The sequence below is a fragment of the Tenrec ecaudatus genome (assembly GCF_050624435.1).
Source record: "Tenrec ecaudatus isolate mTenEca1 chromosome 1 unlocalized genomic scaffold, mTenEca1.hap1 SUPER_1_unloc_20, whole genome shotgun sequence".
NCBI classification, from domain to species: Eukaryota; Metazoa; Chordata; class Mammalia; order Afrosoricida; family Tenrecidae; genus Tenrec; species Tenrec ecaudatus.
The window spans coordinates 444,102-461,528 of record NW_027457561.1 but is presented as its reverse complement, the minus strand read 5'-3'; the positions used below and the strand labels follow the sequence as shown (position 1 = coordinate 461,528).

Genomic DNA, 17,427 nt, shown 5'->3' with positions numbered 1-17,427 from the left:
GAAGCAGACACCTCCTATGGGGCATCCGGCTGGGAAAGGGTGGCACAGCACCAAGAGGCTGGCAACTCTTTGCGGGGCCAGGGAGATGTGTCCTTGTCTTGTTTCCTAAACTGGTCTTTGATGGTGGTACCAAAGGTCTCCCCATTCGTAGCAGCAATGACATCCTCAGACCGTTGGTGGGACGAGTCCTGTAATGTGTGCAGCCCCCGAGTCCCTGCGTACAGCATTCAGAGCAGCAGGGCGGGGGAGCCTGGGACCCTCCCCCCAGTACCAGCACTCTACACCGGGCCCAGCCACCCCGAACCCCAACCCCACCCCATTTGCACCCCGGCTGCCACAGCACCTCTGCACCCCACCTCTCCCGGTGCTTGCAGAAGAGGCCCACTGTGGCCTGCTCCAGGGGCCCAGGGCCCAGGACCAGAGCAGCTGCTGAGCTGTGGCAAGCCCGTAGTCACAGCTTCAGTTCACAGTGCAGATGGCCCTCTGTGAGGTGCTGGCAGCTCCTGCCCCATCTGGGGTACCAGGACATACACCCAAGGCTAGGAAGGGTGCTGCTGGGGCCAACCAGGCCCTCCGAGGCCCCAGAACACTGGGGGATGGCTCTCTGAGGCTGAAGCATGGCGTCACTAGGGGCGGGCTGTCAGCGCTGCCTCCTCTTCCGCAGGGCCTCGCACAGGGCAGACAGCAGCGGCTCCTGGTTGTTAAAGATGTTGTAGTGGGCCAGGCCCAGAAGCTTGTCCAAGTCCTCTTGGCTATAGGTCACTTTCGAGTAGTGGTAGGGGGAGTCAGACGGAGACAGGTTCACCCGGCTGGCCTCCTGCTCCTCGGGTGTCCTAGGGACCCCTGTGCAGAGAGCACATCGTGGGCATGGAGGGGCAGGGTGCTGGGGTGGAGGGCGGGTCTGCTGGGTCGGGGAGGCTGGGACACCAGGAAGGGGGTGGCGGCAAGCTGGCTCACCAGGGGCTGAGTGGTCCCGGAAGGAGTCGTTGACCAGGGGGAAGTGCAGAATGACTGGGGCCTCAGGCCAGCCGGGATCAGAGAACTTGTGGCACTCCCGAGGCTGGCGCTCCTCATCAAGGCTGGGAGAGATGGGCGGGAACGGGATGCCCTGCTCTTGGCACATGCGGCCCACCAGCTGCAGCTGCTGCAGGGGCACAGAGGGCAGGAGAGGGCTAGCCTTGGGCTCCCTTGGTCCTGGACACTGACGTCACATAGGACCAAGCATCAGTCGGAGTGGACAGCCGTGCCATAGCCCCTCAGAGCTCCACCAAACGGACTGTAGCCATCGCTGAGGCCAGCCATGAAGGGCACACACCTCTCACTAAATTAACACAGAAACTAAATGCTGTGGTGTCGACGGCCTGCAACCAGCCGGGGTGCAGGTGCAGCCAACCAGATTCACCATCACATCCTCTCCCCATTGCGGAGAAAGCCCCCTGATGGAGCGTGAATGAAACCCCAGTTCTTTTCACAGGGAGCGCTGGTGGTGAAGCAGTTATGTGCTGGGAGAGGTTCTGCAGGGTCAGCACTGGGAAAGCACCCGCTGCTCCATGGAGAGAGGGCCGAGCACCACGTTCCTGAACTTGTGCCTCCACGTTGGTAGCCACAGACTCTCCCTTAACAGCCATGCTGCCTTCAAGTGAGCACATGGCTGGTCTGATCTCCCTACAGAGGCAGACATCCTCTGGCTCTCTCTTCCTGCTGTCGCCCAGCCCCCCTCTCAGCTTCCCCCAATGCAGCTGTTAGGCTTGCTCACTTGTGAGCTCAGCGTTACTGTCGATCCCACCCACCTTGTGGCGTATGTAACTACTGAATATGCATGTCTTAAGGCTACCTGTAACTACCCCAAGATAATACAGATGCTCTCTCTTCCCCCACTTCCACGTGGTCCATCAAGAGGAGCTGAGGTGAGCATGCTATCATAAAACGTGCCTGACTCCTTTATTGTACTCTCGCTCCCCTATCTCTCCTAGCCTCTATGACTTTACTAGACCTTTACTATTTTATCGCCATACAATTGTGCCTACTGACCCATTGGTTGTTAGAGGCTGATTTCCTGTGACAAACTTCTCCGTGGGCATTTTTACTCCCGTAAGCAGTTCGATCTCGGAAACACACCAAGGGGGACCTGGTGAGTCAGCATGGACTCCATGGTGGGGATCCTGGTTTGGTTGTTTTGACATGGTGTGGTGGTTAAATATTATGTCCACTTGGACCTGCGTGAAAGTGCAGGGGTGGAGTCCCACCTGTCACTCAGGTGGAAGCCTGGTGATCCCTCCTTGGAAGGAAGGGGAGATGCTATGAGCCTCTTCCTCCTCGCTGGGATTCTGTCTCCAGGGACGGCCCCATGGGACCACCAGCCTGGAGAGCCGCCGACTTGGCCGTGTTCATGCCAGCCTGGGCATTATCTGCCTGCAGCTACACAGAGGCTGAGGAAGGTTCTGACTAGCATGGTCTTGAATCACACTGGGCTGGGATGCCTTGCTGATCTAAAATGACTTCTTGATCTAAAGCTCTTTCTTTCTACACAGAGGAGTGTTGCTGCTTTTGTTTCTCTGGACAGCTCAGCCCATAGCATGTGGGTCCCTGTCTCATAGGGTTGGGAGGAAGCCAACAAGGCACACACTGTGAAGCCGCCCTAGCATCCTTGGGTGCCACTCATCAGCTCCCCCACCTGAAAGGCGGCATTTAAGTTGTAGTCCAGCGACAGGATGAGGTCCACATCCCGGGTGGGCTGCAGGAGGGGCGGGCAGCTGGTGTTGACAAAGTAGCCCACGTCCAGCAGGCACAGGCGGGGCTCCCCAGGGGTCAGCTGGTTAGGGAGTTCATCCAGTTTGGTGTCTGGAGAGGTGAGCGGGGTGGGAGGGCAGCCTTGAGCATGGGTGCTGAGGACACCACGCTTGCTCCCCTGGTCAGTGGCAGTCACTGGCTGCTCCTGGAAAAAGACTCCGCCCTCAGGCCCCACCCACCTGGCCCCAGCCCTGAAGCAACCTCCAGCCCCAGCTGAAGGAGAAGGCAGGAAACTCTACTCCCCACATCCCGTGGGGCCACACATGGAAGGCCTGGAGCAAAGGGGTGAGGTGAGGGGCCTGGAGCCAAGGCCCACAGCTCTGGGAAGACATCAGGGTACTGGGCCCCGGTGGGAGAAGCTACCTTTCCAGGAGGAGAAGTCTGCACAGCCAGGGAGTGGGGCGTGGGTGCTAGCCCAGTCTGAGGGCAGTGACCCCGGAGAGGGAAAGAGCTGAGACCAGTGCCCCCACCACCACACACACACAGATCTGGGAGTCACATGCCCACCCCCAGCACCAGCCCCGGAGCCTGGGCACCTACCCAAGCTGGTCAGGGTCTGAGCCTAGCGATCCCAGAACGGACTGGGCTCCAAGGACCAGTATAAGCTGTCTTGGAGGCTGGCTGCATATAGGTTGGTCCAGATGTCTGGGAGCGCAGACACAAGGGGACGAGAGCCACCATTCCTGTCACAGCCTGACCCTTCCCTGCTGCCCGCCTCAGTGATGGGGCTCCCCCAGAAACATCCTCCCCTCCCCCATTCTCTCTCCAAGACCCCCTCACCTTCCAGGAAGCAGATGCGGGACTCAGGCATCCTCTTCATCAGCCGCCCCATGAAGAACTCGGAGCCGAAGAGCTCGGAAGGGATGAAGGCACCTTACTTGGAGAAACCGAGCTCGTAGGGGGAGAAATCACACCACTCTGCGGTGGGAAGGGACCGCTGTTGACCACCACCCTCCTGCCCACCCGAACCCACGCAGGGCAGCCACAAAGGACGGGGCGACTCCCCTCCAGTCCAAGTGACTCTGGGGTCATGGGTGTCTAGATTCACTCGGGTCCCGGACCAGAGTGTAAGGAGAAGGGCATGAAAAACTGCCTCCTCACACCATCCCAACCACCCCTTCCCCGACCCCTGGCCGCCCGGGGCCTCAACCAGCTGCCTCGACCTGCCTCCAAATTCAAAGGTGGACAGGCCGTGCCCCTTAGTGTTGAGGGCATAGTACATGGGGAGAGGTTTCTGGCCGTGCCTCAGAGCCTGTCGCTGCTCCGAGAGCTTGTGGATATCAGGCTGTAGGGAGATACCTCCGTGTAAACCCATTGCTGCCTGGTCTCTGGAGATCTCCCCTCGCCCTGCTACCCAGCAGGGCTGCCTCCAGGTCCAGGCCCGTCCCCGTGGGCCGCCCTTCTGTACCCCATCATGTCGCATGGCCTCATTGATGAGGGCCCAGAGGTTGGTGAAGCAGGCCGGGTGTCCCAGGCGAGCGCGCTCCTCCAGCTCCTGGTAGTACCATTGCAGCTGGCTGGGAGCCAACACGCCCAGCTTGTTCTTGGTCACCTGCATCTTCAGCAGTACGGTGGCGCCCCCCAGGTCCTTCTGCGACCACTCTGGATCCTTGTAGAGGTTTTCTAAGGTCCTAGGCAAAGCCAGAGGTCAGGGGCAGACAGGTTCCTCTAAGAGTCCCCTGAGACCTCACACCCCTTCGGACCTTCTCTCCCAGGGCAGCAGCCCGCAGGTGCCTTCCAGCTCCATGGAGACAGCCGAAGCCCATGGGGCACCTTGGGCATATCGCACCTGCCACCTGCCTCCTCGCAGACCTTCCAATCTAGTCAGGGAGGCCAAGGGGGCACTGGAGAAGCCTTACCACAGGCACCCCTGCCTCTGCCCACTCACCGCCAGATCCCACACTCAGCCTGCTCACCAAGTGGAGCCCGAGGGCCCTGTGATGTAGAAGACGCAGTCCAAGAGGCCCAGCTCCCTGAGGCCGGTCAGCTGCCCATACAGGGAAGTCATTGCCCGGACCCCTCCACCAGTAGCCATGATTGCCACCACTGGGACCTGGAAGGGCAGAGTACAGCTGGGCTCAAGGGAGGCCCTGCGGGGACTTCCAGTTGGTGGAGGGGAGGTCAGGGTGCGCCGGGCAGTAAAAACCACAGGAGGAGAACACAGCAAGTCAAGTGGCCACTCAGTCCCCTGCCCCTGGCCCCACCACCAAGTTAGCGTAGGTCAGAGTCTGGTGGGGACCCATGGAGCGGGTCTGAGTCAGAGCAGCTGAGGAGAGTCATGTCAGGATAACCTCCTTCAGCAGGGTGGGTCCTTTCGGGCTTTGAAAACTCCAGGGAGCGTACAGGCCACAGGCCTTATCTCCCCATCCCCAGCCTGGGGAGTATGGCGGTCACTTCTTAAAAGATGCAGGCTCACCTCAAAACCCCCAAATCAGCGTCCCTCTCCCCTTGCAAGGAGCTCATTTCCTTAGGAGCCAGCCCAACCAGCAGAGTGGCCTGGCCAGATGACCACCGAGTTGTCTGAGAGGCCCAGTCTTAAAATCAGCTCCAGGCCAAGGGTCAACGCCCAGAGAAGGGTAGCTACCCCTGGTGGGGCCCGTGGTTCTGACACTGCTCAGCCGCATCGGGCCCAAGATAACATCAAGAAAGCTCCGGGAAGTACAAGGGGGGTAGGTGGGCAGACGAGAGGCAAACACAAGTCCGCCTTACAACCAACCCTGGTCGGGCAATGGAAGTGTGGAGGCCCACTCAGCTCAACACTCGGCCTGAGACCCCCACACTCCTGCCCAGCCTGACAGACCTCGTCCTACTGCAGGTCTCCCTCCAGCTGCAGGGCCTGCTGCAGGGCCTTGGCCACCACCTGCTTCCTCCTGCTCAGGAAGACCTGCTCCTCAGCACACAGCTCGAAGTCCAGGCGCACGGCCAGCTCCCCTGGTCTGGGGGTGGGGTGGGGGGATGGACGGACAGTGAGGCAGTGCTCATCCTCGTCAGAAAAGAGGACACTGGGCCCATCTCCCTGCAAGATCCACGTCCATCTCTTCTCTCCCTTCAGCCTGCGTGCTGAAGCATGGAGAGTGAGGTGGGGATGGTGGGCCCAGAGCCACACCAACACGCCCGGCATGACAGCAAGGCCAGCTGGCAGATGAGGGTGTCCCTGTGGCCAAAGGTGGCCCTGAGTCTCAGCTTCTCCCTCCCCTGCAACGCTGGACCAGGGCTACACTGGTAAGGGGGCACGGGGGCTGAGAAGGAACAAAGGTCTTTAAGTTGGGGCTGCTTATGCTCCTAGACACTGAGGGCCAGCAAAAGTTCTTGAAGGCCCAGCCACGTTGCTTCTACCCAAAAGGTTGCTTCCTTCCGGTCTTTGTGCTCCTCAAACCAGGCGTGTTACTCTCCTCAGCCCCCACCTCTCTCCCACCCAGTGAGGCCACACGCAGACTACAAGGCTGAGGAAGGACCCTCTCTGCTCTGAGCACCTTCCCAAGACTGGGAGCTCCCTGCTGCAGCCACCCGCTTGCTTCCGGTCCTCCAGGCCACCCAGCTGCACGTAGCGCCCTCCCTCCCCCGGCTGCTCTCCCCCAGCCCAGCCTCTCACCTGTCTTCTTTTCTCAGCTCCACCTTCATCAGAGGCTCCTGCAAACCAGCAAAACACCACTCAGAAAGGCTGGCACCTCCACCCCAACTTCGGCCCTGGGATGCCCCAGTCATCTCCACAGGGATGCACCCCCACAGCCCAGCCCAGGGGCTTGGCCCAAAAGAAAAGGGAGAGAAGGAGTCACCCCCTGCCCCCACCCCCGCACTGGCCTGAGGCCCTGTCCCACACCCACATCAAGGTCTCTTCCTCTGAGTGAAGAGTACCTGGGACGTAGGGAAGACCAGCCTCAAAAGCTGGTCTGATGGCAGGGCCCTGAGTGGCACCTTCAGTTGCTCCTGGGGGGCATTCTGCAAGGGGACAAAAACTGTACACTTACCCGAGTCTCAGAGCAGGGGTACCACCCAGTCCTGTGGGCCTGAATTCCAGGGGGTCAGTGGGGGAGCACCCTACCTGCAGGTGGATACTCAGCTCCTGCTCCCAGCAGGTGGGGAAGTGGAAACGGAAGGAGTCGCTGCCTACGGTGGCCTCCTGAGATCCCTCGTAGGACCGGGGGACCACAAGCTGAATTTTCCCTTTGACTCTGCAGAAAGTAACCGAGGTAGGGGTGGGAGGGGGTTCCCTGCCCGTGAGGTGTCTCCCGCCCCTGTGGCTGGCAGAGGCTGGGAGGAGTTACCCCCAGCCCAGCCCCCTCGGAGCAGGGTCATGGGAAAAGACCAGGTCTTGGTAAGCCCGGGCAGTTTCACCCCCAGCCCCTAGCCTTCGGAGGCTAAAGGTGGCTGGCAGCTTCTTCCAGGATGGGCAGCTGAGGAAGGGGGAAGACATAGGCTGAGTGCCAGGGCTGTCCTGGTGACCTGGGAGACTCACCCTTCTGGTCCCCGGCCTCCAGCCGCACATGCAAGCGGAAAAGCTCACGGGCCTGTGTTGGGAAGAGAAGATTCATATGCCGCCCCTCCCACGCGAGGATACCTCACTACTACCCATTCCCCTGCAGCCCGCGGTTCCTGCTCCTCAGTCCCATGTCCTCTGGAAATCATAGCCCCTCCCACTTTGCTCTTTCCTGGTCCAGACAGACTTGCAGCCAGGAGGGCAGGTGAGCAGATGGCCTGAGGGAGGGTGTGTCACTCACCACTACAATCCCAAAGCACTACTATGATCCCAAATCACTACTGTGATCCCAAATCACTACTATGATCCCAAATCACTACTATGATCATAAAGCACTACTATGATCCCAAAGCACTAATATGATCACAAAGCACTACTATGATCACAAAGCACTACTATGACCCCAAAGCACTACTATGATCACAAAGCACTACTATGACCCCAAAGCACTACTATGATCCCAAATCACTACTATGATCCCAAATCACTACTATGATCACACAGCACTACTATGATCCCGAATCACTACTATGATCCCGAATTAGTACCATGATCCTAAGTCACCATTACCATCCCAAGTCACCACTATAATCCCGAATCACTACTATGATCCTGAATCAATCACTACAATGATCTGACTCACCACTAGGACACCGTTGCTGGTGAGCTGCTCCGCACAGTCTGTCCTGGGAAAAGCCATGAGCGGGGGTCAGGTTCTTGCCCCCAAGGAAGCCTAGGCAGTCCTTCCAACCACAGAGGGACCCCGGGGAAGGACACCAGCCCTGAGCGCACGAGGCTCTCTCCTTCCAGAAGGGACAGATTTGACCCAGAGCCCCTCTCCCTACCTCGCAACCCCCAACTCCCCTGACCCCCGCAACCCCCAACTCACACACTCCGCAGGCGGAATTCAACGTCAAACCGCTCCCCAGCCTGAAAAAGCTAGTTATAAAGATAAGACGTGTGCATGTATGTGGGCATGCATGTGAGTGGTTGTGTGCACATGTGAGTGTGTGTGCATGTGTATCCACATGGCTGTGCATGTGTGAGTGTGGCAGTGGTTGAGTGCGTGTGCTTGCGTGTGAGTATACCTGTGTATGTGTGTGAGGCTGCGTGTGTGTATGAATGTGAGTGTGTGTGTCAGTGTGGGTATGTGCAGATTCCAACCCAGATGCCAGCCAGGGGTGCCAATGCGGGGAGGGCTGCTGTCCATAATGTGGCCCCGAGGAGGGGGTCACTCCTCGGGAAGCAGGTCCTGGTTGACAAGGGCCTCAGGCACCAGGGAAACCTGACCTCATGGTCTGTAAACAAGTTCTTTGAAGAGGGACATTTAAGCAGCATCCCGTTGGTGGTACCGAGGGTGGCTGCCCATGTGGAGTCTTGCCTGCAGGCTCAGCAAGAAGCTCTGGCGCCGGAACTCCCCAGGCAGCAGAGTGCCCAAGTCAAACAGCACTGACAGCACGGGGTCGTCGCTGGTCAGCAGGTCCTGGTCAAAGACTTTCAGCTCCACCATGTTCTGGAAGGGGAGCAGTGGGACAGGGCCATGGGGTGGGGGGTGGGGTGGGGGTGGCACTGGGGGTACGCAGGGCTGGGCTGAGGCAGGCCCACCTTGATCTGGCTGTGCACCCGGAAGGGGAAGCTCTGGTTCCAGACAGGGTTTCTGTAGTTGTTGACAGTGCGCGTCTGGAGCCGGTGGTTGCAGGCCGTGGGCAGCCACAGGGTCACACAGAAGTCAGGGTGGGTCACTTGGAGGAGAAGAAATGAGGGCCAATTCTCCCCCAAGCCACGCAGAGTTCACCACCAGAGGGATCCCTGGGGACGCACCAAGCCCCACCCTCCATCACCAGCCCTTGCCCGTCACTCTTTGCAGGCCCTCCTCCCAGGACCTCGCAGGCCCAGCCCTCCTGCCACCTCCCACCGTCCCTGCCCTGCTCCAATTGCAACCTCAGTTCCCTTCTCCTCTCTCGGTCAACTCACCCACATCCCTGGCAGGCAGGCTGTGGGCCTGCAGCACATGAATGGTGTGCAGGCAGGTCCCGGGAAACTTGGCCTGCAGAGCAGCGGGGAGGGGACAAGCTTGCTGTGGGATGACATGACCAAAGGCCGCAGGCGATGGAAGAGAGGTTGGGGCACCTGTGAGGGCTCACCCTGCACCAACAGGGCCAAGGCCACCCAGAACCCTGAGTCTAGATGAGACAGGGCACGTCCATAGGAACTTACACAATGCCCATGACAGGTCTGTCCCAAGGGCTATCCATACATTAACTCAGCCGACTACTACGCTGCCTCACGAGGAGGTGGAGGCATGGAGAGGTGACCCAGCAACTGGCCGGAGACCCAGAGGCAGGATCGCTGTGCTCTCCGCTTCCCTCTCCTGGAACCAGCAGGCTCCCATCTTGCCACCTGTCTGCCCCAGCCCATGCCATCGCTTACAAAGCTCTGGGTGGGCATACAGAAGGGCATGGAGGGAGCGGCCTGCTAGGACTAAGCTCCTGCTTGCTCACTCGCTCCTCCCTGTGCATCCCACCCCTGGTCAGGGGGCAGTTCTGGAAGCCACCTCTGTGCTGGGGCAGGTGGGAGGTTACCAGGCCAGGCAGCCCATGGGCGCCAAGCCCTGCGCCCTCCAGGTTCTCCGAGGGCAGAGAAACAAAGGACCCCAGGACTCCATCCCAAACCACCCCGGGCTCTGGGCTGAAGTCCTGCCAGGTGCGCTGGGGCCAGGTAGCGTGTGTCAGCACACCCTTTCACTGGCCTCCCAGCTGCCATTGGAAGTCCCAGCTGCATGCGCCCAGGGGTTCCTGGCAGAGGAAGAACCCGGGAAAGTCACCCATCTCATCAGTCTCAGGCCCCGACAGCCCAGGCAACTGACTCAGAGGGAGCAGGGGAGCAGCCAGGAGCCTCTCCCTGCCTAGAAGCTCTGTGGATCCCCAGCCCTGCCATGCCCCTACCCAAAGCTGGCAAACACGCCCCCTACAACTGAAGACCACCGCGGCCACAGCCCTCCAGAGAAAGCATTAGTCAGGACTCAGGTGGGGAGCAAGGGTCAGAGTGGGCTCCAGTGCCATGCCAGTCTTACCAGAGCCATGAGACTGGGGGTCCCAGGCGGGGCGAGCAAAGGCAGCAGTAGCCACTGGGCCGAGGACTGTGGGGTTTTAAGCCAAAATCCAAGTATGTCCCAACTGGCCTCCCTAGCCCCTCTCACCTGCATCTTCCGCTCCGCCCAAGCCCCACACCCTGCCCAAGAAATGAGGCACCTCAGCCTATACTGGGGCTACTGACACCCTCCCATGGGCTCAAGGTCCCCCACCCCTGCTGGGTTCCTGGAAAACCCACTGCCCCCAGCAGACACCACCTGGGCCTGCCCAGCCGGGTCCTGCTTCCAGGACAGCTCACCAACCACCCGTGTGAGCAGGACAGGAAGGCATGGCTTGGAGGGGGCACAGGTCTGGGCAGCCGCCAGAGGTAGGGCAAGGGCAGAGTCCCCACCAACAAGGCTTGTAGAAACATCCAGGTACCAGTAGGACAGGAATGCCCAGTCTCCACTGAAGCAGACCCGGAGGAGGGGTGTATCCGGAGCCTATCATCACAGCAGGGGAGTGGCTGTTACTAAAAACAGCTCTTCAAAGCCAGGGCCTGGGCCACCTGGGTCCCCAGAGATGGCCAGGACTGGAGCTCCAGGTGGGCACCCAGGGGAAGGGGGCTCATCTCCCCTTTTGTGGGGGCAGCATGAGAAAGCCAGTTCCTTCTGCAGAGGAGCAGCCCAGGGGTGGGGGTGGGGCAGTTTATGTCCCCTGGTCCCTGTGCTGGTTAGGAGACACAGGCTCGTCCCCAGGCAACCAACCCCATCGCAAAGTAAACCAGAGTCCCAGTCAATGAGCCCTGGCAGAGAGTTAAAACAGGGTTGGCCTGCCGGCCAGACCGGAGTACAAGCTGTGGTCCCTGGACAGACAGGGAGCTAGCTCCTCTCTCTGACGTTTCCATCTGAACCCTCCCCGCCCTCCTGGAGACACAGAAAGCCACAAGGAGCAGGTACCACATGGAGCCTCCCCGGCTTTATTGAGCATGTCCTTCGAGCGAGCGAGCGGGCCCTTACAGAAACCCTCTCCACTCCCCAGGGCAGCCAGAAAGGTAGGGACCATCATTATCTCCACTTCACAGCTTTACAGAGGAGGGAGGACGCCACAGCTGGCCTCCACCCACGGGGCTGCTTCACCTGCGTGGCAGCTTTCTGGGAACCCTGACCTAGACACCTGCCTGGCACTTCCTGGTCCTCCTCCTATCACCCACGATAGTCTCCAGGGTCGGTCCCAACCCAAACGGGGTTCTGGGTCAGACAGATTGCAGGGTGTCTCTTTGGTGGCCCATCTGGGGAGGAGCCAGAGTGCCCCCTGAGCTGTTGGGGGGCACGTTCCCTGGGGGCTCCACTAGTCCAGGCCTGAGGCCTTGGTGAGGGTGTCGAGCAGTTGGAAGTAACTGTACTTGAGGTCATACTCCATGTCGTACCAGAAGTTCACTGTGGGGAGAGCAAGCACAGGAGTGGGTGGCCCAGCTCTGACCCAGAGCCTCCCCAGCCCACCCGCTGGCCGAGGTCAGCAGCTCCTCACCAGCAATGCAGCCCTGGGACTGCTGCACATGGTGGAACCACAAGGCCGGCAGGTAGAGCATCTCGCCGGCCTGCATGGTGCAGCGGAGGGCCTGGGCCCCACGGTACTGTGGGTACCGGGACAGATCTGGTGTCAGGGGATCCAGTGGAAGCCAGGGCACCTGGGGACGGAGCAGGAACGGGGAACTCGGCCTTTGGCCTTGCCAACGGTAAGGGCCAAAGGACCCCCTCCATCCGCCCTGGGAAGCCAGCCCCAGAAGGCGGGACCTTACGGAGGAAGAGGCCACCTTCCCAAGACCTTTGGGGCCCGCTTGCTCCTCAGAGATGGATGAGCTCGCCCCTCCCTGAGGCCCAGGGCCAAGATGGACACCTTCTCCATGGCCTCTTCATCCACCACCTCAAAGGTGCCCGCCTCAGTGAGTCGTTAGGTTGCTGAGGTGTACAGCTCTGATGCCAGAGAAAAAGGGGGAGCTCAGCAAAGAGTGCTCCCAGCCCCTCACACGTCCTCCCAGCCTCTCCTGTTGGCTGCCTGGCCCCAGCGACACAGGCAGGGAAGCCTCGCTACCCTTCCACTGGTTTGGGGCCCATGCGTAAGGCAGGCCCCAGCCCTACCATAGGGGATGAAGGGTCGGTCGCTGGGCGGGTGTAACAGGAAATGTTTCTCTCCAGAGAGGACACAGTAGAGGTTTTCGTAGTGGTCCTTGTGCACTGCCAACACAAAGAAGGTCCTGGGCAGATTTGGCGGAGCAGGGCACATGAGAGGCAGAACCTGCCCACCCAGAGCCTTGCGCCTCAAGACAGCCAGGGGTGTAAAAATGAGAAAGTCCTGCGAATAAAGATTTCAACCTTCCATCCAAAGTGTCCCCTGATGTCTCCTTTACGCCCAGTACTAGTTCAACTTAGCCAGTAAAGGATCTCCATTCCTCTGCCATGAGCATGGTGCTCTTTTAAACTCCATCAGGGCTCAGACTGAAAACAGCCTCTTCAAAGAACAGCCAGGATCCTGGAGGACAATGAATTTATAAGTGGGGAGGGGGAATCCCATTATTTTCTACACAGTTTCTGAAGCCCCCTCATTTCCCTCAGGGAGAAGAACTCGGGAAGGGAGGGTGAGAACGTTTGAACCAACTAGAGGGACTGAATCAATGTCACTGAGCTGTCAGCGTAGAAGCTTGGTGTGTGCTTTTGCTCTGTGTATTCTCAACGACATAGTCAAACCAGACTCCAGGAGATGCCCAGGGGGGGCTGGGGTGGAGGGCATTCCAGATCCCAGCCACCAGGGACTTGGCACACACCACACGCCCCATGCGGGTCATCTCTCCAAAGAGGTAAATATTCACGCATAGGGTTCTCCCAAGTTCACCTCCGGGGCCAACGTGCCATCTGAGAGATGTCTAGTGCGCCCCCACACCAAAGTCATCCCACCCACCACGCTGCCACGCCGCTCCTCCTCTGTTCGCAGAATGGTAGACCGACCCTCCAGGCCAGCCTCCCACCCTTGGCCCCATCGTGGCTCCTCCCTGTCCCTGCATCCCAGAGACACCTACAGGACGTCACTGCGGCCGCCTCCCCCAGCCAGAAGTTCACCCCGTCTGGCATCTTCCCTGCAGGACAGAGGAGGAGAGTTAGGAGCGGTTGTCCCCTGCAGGTTGGGTCTGGGATAACACCCAACAGGATGTGGGCAGGGGTGCTGCGTGCGAGCGAGGGGCATCCCAGGGAAAAGTGGCGAAGAGGCCATGGTTTGGAGGGCTTGGGGAGTGGGCCCAGCCCCCCACAGGCAAAAGTTAGAGCACTAATCCTTTGCAGTCGGTCAACAGTCAAGGCTTCCAGGGCGGCAGGGCCTGACCCTGGCCATGGGGTGGTGGGTGTGGGCCAAGACAATCAGTGTCACCGAGCTGTCAGTGTAGAAGCTTGGTGTGTGCTTTTGCTGTGTATTCTCAACGACTGCCCTCTGCCCCAGTCGCCCCCTCTCACCCAGAGCCTCAGAGGCCCAGGGCATGTAGGGCTCCAAGTCGGGCAGCAGCTGGGGCAGCTCAGTAAGCAGGTTAAAGCACTGCTTCTGCATGTAGAGCACACCAGGTTGCCGGGCCCTGCCCTCCAGGACGTCCAACACACCTCACAGGGGCAGCAGGCGCTCGGCTGGCATCACGAAGTGGTCTCCGCGCACGGAATCAGCATAGCCATCTGGGGTCACCGCTACGCTCACCTCCGTGGCGCCCACCGTGGCCCTAGGGGAAGGGACTCTAAGAGCATGCCCACATGCCACAAGACAGCTCGCCCATCACCCTAGCCCAGCCCAGGGCTGCACCCACCTCAGATAGGGGAGCGACCACTTCTGCAGGGCATTGTGCACGATGCAGGGCCTGCTGGGGCAGACCCAGTCCCGGTAGAAGTGCAGTGGCATCGGCGCCTCATCCAGGTAGGGCACAGTTGGAGGCACGCCAAGCTCTTAAGTGGGGTGGGAGGTAGATGTTGACATAAACAGCACCCAGCCACTTACGGATGAGATGCCCTCTCTGGGCAGGCCACAGGGTATCACTGGGCAGTGCTCACTGGGGAGGGACCAAGAGACTCTGGACCACCAGAAATAGAAGGGGATTTTCAAGGAGGAGGCTGCCGCACGCCTACTCCAGGAGGGGCCACACGGCCCAAGAGCACGTGAGCAACATACTCTGGTGTCAACTTGTGGAGGGGTGGAGTCTAAGCTGTCATTCAGGTTGCAGCTTGATGACCTCATTTGGAGGTGCCCACGGAAATCAATAGCTCCCTTCCTGTGAGACATTCCTGCTGACAAGACACACAGAGCTACACTAGAGCCCTGGAGCCGCAGGGCTCACTTGGAGACCCCTGCTAGCGCTGGGATGCCTCCACCACCACTGGGTCCACAAGGCTTTCCACCCACTGGCCTGTGATCTTCCTGCATCAGCATCATTGCTTGTGTTTCGTGAGTAGGAAGAGGTATTTATAGACTGGTATCGGACATATGGGCTAATATCAGACTTAAGGACTTGATCTGGACTGGGCTGGGATGTTTTCTTAATGTACAATTTTTCTTTGATATAAAGTTCTCTTTTAAAACACATATAAGTGTCTATGAATTTGTTTCTCTGGTCAACTGGGGCTAACACAGCGGGACTCCTGCTTGGCCCAAACCCCAGTCCTCCCTGGGGCCAGACCCTTGGTTAGCTTCCCTAGCTGCGGTGGTGGACCTCTAGCGAAGTATAGAAAAGCAGCCTCAGGCACCACGCAGGGAGCTCCCCGTGGCTGGGGGCAGCAAGATGAAGGAAGAATGCCTTCCAACTGCGAATATTCACTGAATATTTTGGAATGTGCTCAGCACTTGGCTTGGCCAGTGTGAATGGGTCCTTTCAAGATGCTGACAGCCTCATCGGGGAGACATGCCTATAAGCTGAACGCCCTGGGTCTTCCATGATGGTACCGTGCTGTGTGCTGCCTGGGTGGCTTTCTCTTGCTGCCCTTCATCGCACCCTTCATAAACATCACTGACTCCCTGTTGTGCTCCTGGCTGGCTCCTCGTCTCACCGAGTCTACCTACAAACACTCCCAACCTCCCTCGCCCTCACCTTCTCCCTCTCCCATGCCACCTCCTTTGGGGCCCCTCCACTCACAAGTCACCCCAAGAGCCTTCCTTCCCCCAGCTGGCTATCCTTCTTCTTTAGGAACTTTTGAACCACACCACCCACCGCCCACCCCCTCCCGGCCCCAGCCCACAACCATTTCTAGTAAACAAACAACAGTTGCCCTCGAGTCGATTCTGGTTCCTGGTGACCCGAGATGTCAGAGTGGACCTTTGCTCCACAGTTTGTGGCCCTGACTTTTCTGAAAAGGATTGCATTTCATTGGGGGTCCTTTAGGAGTAGGCAAAGTGCACCGACCTTCCCATTAGTAAGACAAATGCTTAACCATGGACACCACCCCGGGGCTCTGAAAAACTCCTCGTTCCCTTCCTGCGTGCATGTCCACTTGACCACCTGCACCGTTAAGCACACTATCTACGGGCCCTGGTGGTGGCACGGTGCTTAAGCACGTGGCTGCTAACCAGGAGGGTATGATCTCAGTCCACCAGGTGCCCCTCAGGAGAGAGACGTGGTGGCCAATCTGTTTCCTCAGACACAATACGGGGCAGTTCTACGACTCCAGTGACAGGTTTGCAAACAGGTTAATATACTATCTACTCAATTGATTTCCACTGGATAGCTGTCTCTGTCCCCGGCTAGAATGTGATCTCCATGAGGGTGGGGGTGTGGGTTACGCCTTTCCAGGATGGAGCACAGTGCCCAGCACGCCCATGATCCCCAGTACACACTGGCTTAATGACTGGATGAAAGGCTTACAATATCTCCTGCCACAGTGAACTAACTGGTTCCCCTGGCTTAACTCCCCTCCTTCCAAAAGCATTTATCACCCCAGCTCCAGACATCTTCTTGAAAGGCAGCCTCATGTTGTCACTCTGAGCAAACCTCCTTTGATGACTTACCACTTGGAGAATAAAGTCTGCCTGGCCTTGGTAACGGGGCCCAACCCATTCTTCTCCTCTGATTAGCCTCTGCCTGGAGCCGGCCCCTTACCACACACCCTCCCTGCTCCCTGGCCCTGCAGCTCCCTCCATTCTTTCCCTTGGGTAGAGAGGATGGTCCCCCCTGTGCTTCAAGGCCACTGCCCTCCCCCTGAACCACAAGGTCGCGTGCCTCCGGTGAAGTCATCCGATTAGTCTCACGGTCAGTGGGAAAGTGGGGATGTCTTTAGCTAGATCAGAAATTGGAGCTGAATAGGAAGGTCCCAGGGGACCTGGGAAGGTGGAAAGGGAAGAGCTGATTGGTACTTGAAAGTCACTGGCAAAGAGGCAAGAAGGATCCTACCTAGTAGATACAGGAACGCGGAGAGGTGACACGTGGCCAAGCTGTGCCAGCCCACTGTAACAGGCACCGCGGAAGATGACTCAGTAAACCCCTGAGATTCTCACAGAAATTCTTAACAGAGGTGCTAACTGCTATTTTTAGCCCCTTTATGTTTTCTACTCTTCTTCCATTTTGATTTTCTTGCATTTGAATAGATTTCTTTTGGGGTACGGTCACTCTTCTATCCCAGGGCTTTGAAATGAGAGAATTTCAAAGGAGATCGAGACAATTCCTTTGACCCCATAATTCCTCTGCTAGGAATTTAACCAACCAAAAACACATGGGCAAAACGCTTCCCTCTCCCGAGCGCACCAACCTCTCTCCGACTCAGGGTGTTTGCCTTCCGTGAAGTGCCCCCGCATGTGTCTGCACACTCCCACCCTCCCCGCCCTTGAGTCTGTGCCCAAGAGCCACCTCCTCATTGAGGCCCGCTCTACTCACCCTATTGAACCTCCATCCCGGAGCCCCTCATTCCACTTAACTGATTTCCCCACATTTATCTTCTAACCTACTGTCTCTTCATTTAGTGTGCCTACGGCTAACTGTAAGGAACCCCGGTAGCTGCTAACAGCAAGGTCAGTGGTTCAAACCCATCGGCCACTCCTCAGGAGAAAATAGACGCTGTCTGCTCACTTAAAGAA

The 17,427-nt window shown here is 58.6% G+C and overlaps 1 pseudogene; it reads right to left on the bottom strand.

Annotated features, from left to right (window-relative positions):
• Positions 1-640: 640 nt before the first annotated feature.
• LOC142435822 (cytosolic phospholipase A2 beta-like) lies at positions 641-16,178 on the bottom strand (annotated as a pseudogene).
• Positions 16,179-17,427: the final 1,249 nt, after the last annotated feature.